Raw genomic sequence first — 5,024 nt, forward strand, 5'->3', positions numbered from 1 at the left:
TAAAGTTAGTCACCACCAATCTGCTACTCTAAGCGTGCAAGTGGCATTTCTATCGTCTGACCTAACGGCAGAAGATAAGCACGCCATGATAAGACCACGAGACATATTGCTGACACTGGCCTACTTCGTTAGAGCGACAAGTCAAATAATCTGATGGTGTGTGTACCGAAGATCTTACAGTACGCACACCACACATAAAAAGCAGCGTGTGGCCATATGTGCATCTCTGCTTGCTCGTCATCAAATGGCTCGTGAACAACACCGACCATTCCTATCATGTATTGTTACTGGTGATGAGAAATGGTGTCTTTATGCTAACATAAACAAAAGAAAGGAATGGCTGAGTCTATACAAAGCAGCATCTCCCCGCACAAAGACCTGCGCACATCCACAAAAGATAATGTTACGCATCTGGTGGAACAGCGACGGTGTGGTGTACTACGAAATGTAACCACCACTGCTGGCATTTATTGTCTACGACTGAGAAGTGTTACAGACGCAATCCGGGAAACATGACCAGGAAGACTGCGTGAAGTGATGCTACTCCACGATAACGCCCGCCCGCATTCTGCTAGACTGTGCATGGGGGCTTAATTAAATATGATTGAAAATACTTTTAGTTTTCGTAACTGTGTGCCCGATTACGCTGTGTCTCGTAAACGGTTGGCCCTGACTAGTATTATTACGCTATCTGACTGCAAAGAACAACAACAAAGAATGAAATGAAAATTTTCGTTAACACAATTAATTAATTAAGTCCCCAGCAACTATAAAACCTACTAATCCTAAGCATAAGTATAACTGTTCTGTATGTGGAAGTATGACTCAACGCACATCTGGCACGGTTCTTCTTCAACAAGACAAGAATTTTTTTTATACCAATTTTACTGACGTGATAAAAGAAAATTACAAATACTATAATTGCTCAAGGAAAGTAGAATTACATTCTAATACAAGAACACACGCCAGATGCTTTGTTGACTGAACCTGTAATGACGCATTATTTAGGACACTAAAATAAAAACAAACTGAGTTAATTACCTCATTTATATTGATGAAAATCATTCTAATCCTTACATTATATCTCAACCAGAACTCTCCAATATCACATCTCAGCAAGCACTGCCTAATAGCACATCTCAGCAAACACTCTCTGCTACAACATCTCAGCACAGACTACCACGAGACCTCGACAGGCACTCACTACTACGAGCTCTCTCCAAGCACTGACTTCTACGAGTTCTCTCCTAGCACTGACTTCTACGAGTTCTTAACAGGCACTGACTACTACGAGCTCTCTCCAAGCACTGTGGAGGCGACTTAATAATACTCTTTGGCGCAATCTCTGGCGCAGTGGCTCAGTGTAGCCACCTTTCAACTGATAAAAAAACCACCCACCTTATTCACCTGATTTTGCGCCATCAGAGTCTCACCATTTCTGCTCTCTATCGAACATCCTTCAAGGAACTTCCTTTCCGGCTCGACGAGTTCTTCGCCTCAAAATCCTGTGATTTCTACAGTCGCGGAATCGTAAAGTGACCTCAGAGTTAGCAGACTTTTGTATATAGGGAAGGGGAATATATTATTGATGACTGAAGTCTCTGTTGTGTTCGTTAAACTTCTGGAAAAACGCTAAAAACTTATTCACCAACCCAATGCATCCTTGGATTGTTGGGATATGAGGACAACATAAAATGTGCTAGAGATTCAGTTGCATCCCATGATAATATTTGCAATGCTTGAGTACCACCGCACATGTGAATTTAACCCCCCCCCCCCCTCCCCTTTCCAAGAACAGGAATTATTCCTATTTTTCTGTCAAATGTACCTTGCCATGACTATATGCTATAGCCATACACCGCAACTCCTCAGCCCAGACGACCTTGCTCCATGCTGCACCAGGCTAATCTTTGTTCCCTGCTGCGCCGTCACCGGCCAATTCAGTTTTCGTTTTCAGTCCATATATTGGGACAAGAGTTAATACACTCAGTGTATTGTGTGTAGTAAGCCTATGTCTCCTAAAGACCGGTGGCTGCAGTTGAATCTTGTTACAGCTCCTGTAAGCCGAAGGAGTAGGAACAGTTACTCTCGTGAGAACGCTTGCCTGAGTACCTCCCTCTCTCGTCCACATAAAACAAGAAAATAGGAAGTTTGCGCACCATCCTACACTGTCGGTAATTATAAGCACACGTCACGATGTACATTTTTCTAGGAATTTGTGACGAATTGTTTCGAATATTTCTGCTTTTCATATGGGGGTTTGTCATTTGCTTTGATACGATACGAAACGCCGAAATAAATTGGAAAAAAATATCCACAACTCTTGTACGCAATCACAGTATGTGATCACAGTTAATCGAACTGCTATCTGTTGCAACAACATGCTGCGGACTTGAAATCAGTAACAAAAATATTTGAGCCTAGATTTGATTGAAAAGACTCGTACGTAAAGCGCGTTGCCAGTGAGACGTAATTGTTGTCCGAATGACAGACGCGTGGTGGAAGCACCTTTTCACGAGTTAGCTAGGCAGGAGTGCTGCGTTCAACACTCCCCTCGGCCGGTGAGGTTTAGTCGCACCGTGACATTCAGAAAGCGGAGATATTCAGGACTCACTGTGGCTTTTGTTGTGCCAGACGGTTTCCCGATAATATGGCTTGTCACATGTAACTGTTCTCCCTTGCTGAAAACACTATAACTTGTCAATCCATTCTTGCAATCGCAACTAGCGAACGACGACCCTTGTCATCCACTCGATATTAAACAAGGACAATGATTTTGGTGGCAGTGATTTTGTCCTAATCTAGGTAAGTCCTTTGATTTCCTATGTCCCCAACATAGCAGCCACCTCTAATTCAGCTGTTCATCAGTATTAGGATGACATGCAAGTACAATGAGTTGCTGAGCATTCATTCTCAATTGTGCTCGTCCAAAACTGTTTAGATGATGCCTTTCTCACGACAACATTCTCTTTGATGGTGTATGTAACACCATTATTGAGGCATTGCGTGATTTGAATTCTTGATGGATGTTTCAGGCCCCAAATTTGGACATTAGGAGGAATAGAAACCGTGGTGCAATATTGGGTCAAGGGTTCCTCGATAAAAATCATAAGTCCATAGTACAAAATGTTGAAAAAGTGGCAAAAGGTTTATCAACAGTTATGAGAGACATTGTTTCTGGAAGACAGGCATAGAAAGTAGACACCAAGCTTCAGGTTGACGTATGCAGTCCATTCGAGAATGGTGCTCCGGAATATGGACTGTTGGTAAGACCATGTATTATCAGGAATCTCCCTAATTTTTCCTGTACGGTATTTGCGCAAAATATATGTAAAAGAAAGCAGTATAGTGATTGAACCATCAAGGAACGTTTGCTCTCTCAACTTCAAGAAGGAAACCATGCCGTGACGCACAACGTCTCTCGTGTAACGTCTGTTAGCGCAGTTGGATCACCATCCCTGTAGCACTTTTGCATTTACAAAACGAATCCGTAACAAAACGCACCGCTCGTCATTTGATCTTTTTTACGACTCTATCAGTCCTAGCGGGTAAAGTTCATCTACATCTACATTTAAACTCAGCAAGCCACCCAACGGTGTGTGGCGGAGGGCACTTTACGTGCCACTGTCATTACCTCCCTTTCCTGTTCCAGTCGCGTATGGTTCGCGGGAAGAACGACTGCCGGAAAGCCTCCGTGCGTGCTCGAATCTCTCTAATTTTACATTCGTGATCTCCTCGGGAGGTATAAGTACTCCGTCTTCAGGCCACAAGTGGCCCATCGGGACCATCAGACCGCCGTGTCATCCTTAGCTAAGGATGCGGATAGGAGGGGCGTGTGGTCAACACACCGTTCTCCCGGTCATCACGATGGTTTTCTTTGACCGGAGCCGCTACTATTCGGTCAAGTAGCTCCTCAATTGGCATCACGAGGCTGAGAGCACCCCGAAGAATGGCAACAGCGCATGGTGGCCCGGATGGTCACCCATCCAAGTGCCGGCAACGCCCGACAGCGCTAAACTTCGGTGATCTGACTGGAACCGGTGTATCTACTGCGGCAAGGCCGTTGCCCCCGGGAAGTATAAGTAGGGGGAAGCAATATATTCGATACATCATCCAGAAACGCACCCTTTCGAATCTGGACAGCAAGCTACACCGCGTTCCAGAGCACCTCTCTTGCAGAGTCTGCCACTTGAGTTTGCTAAACATCTCCGTAACGCTATCACGCTTACCAAATAACCCTGTGACGAAACGCGTCGCTCTTCTTTGGATCTTCTCTATCTCCTCTGTCAACCCGACCTGGTACGGATCCCACGCTGATGAGCAGTACTCAAGTATAGGTCCAACGAGTGTTTTGTAAGCCACCTCCTTTGTTGATGGACTACATTCTCTAAGGACTCTCCCAATGAATCTCAACATGGCACCCGCTTTACCAACAATTAATTTTATATGATCATTCCACTTCAAATCGTTCCGTACGCATACTCCCAGATATTTTACAGAAGTAACTGCTACCAGTGTTTGTTCCGCTATCATTTAATCATACAATAAAGGATCCTTCATTCTATGTATTCGCAATACGCTACATTTGTCTATGTTAAGGGTCAGTTGCCACTCCCTGCACAAAATGCCTATCCGCTGCACATCTTCCTGCATTTCGCTGCAATTTTCTATTGCTGCAACTTCTCTGTATACTACAGCATCATCCGCTCCTCCAGGCCGAGGAGCAATACTCGAGTAATGACTGAAAAAGTTTTGTATGTTATCTCCCTCGTTGGTTATCTACTATCCCTGAAGATTACTTCAATGAATCTTAGTCGGCATCTGTCTCTCCTACGATTAGTTTTATATGGTAGCTATAGCTTAAACAGCTCGATAGGTATATTCCCAGATACTTTAATGGCTATGACTGTTTCCATTGATTTTGGACCAAACAACAACGGGTCTGAGGGTGCGCAACCCGTCACTCATATACTTTGATCGATTCAAACCTCCATTCATGCACGTAACCTACACTTGAACTCTTC

The sequence above is a fragment of the Schistocerca americana genome, chromosome X (assembly GCF_021461395.2).
Source record: "Schistocerca americana isolate TAMUIC-IGC-003095 chromosome X, iqSchAmer2.1, whole genome shotgun sequence".
Classification (NCBI taxonomy): Eukaryota; Metazoa; Arthropoda; class Insecta; order Orthoptera; family Acrididae; genus Schistocerca; species Schistocerca americana.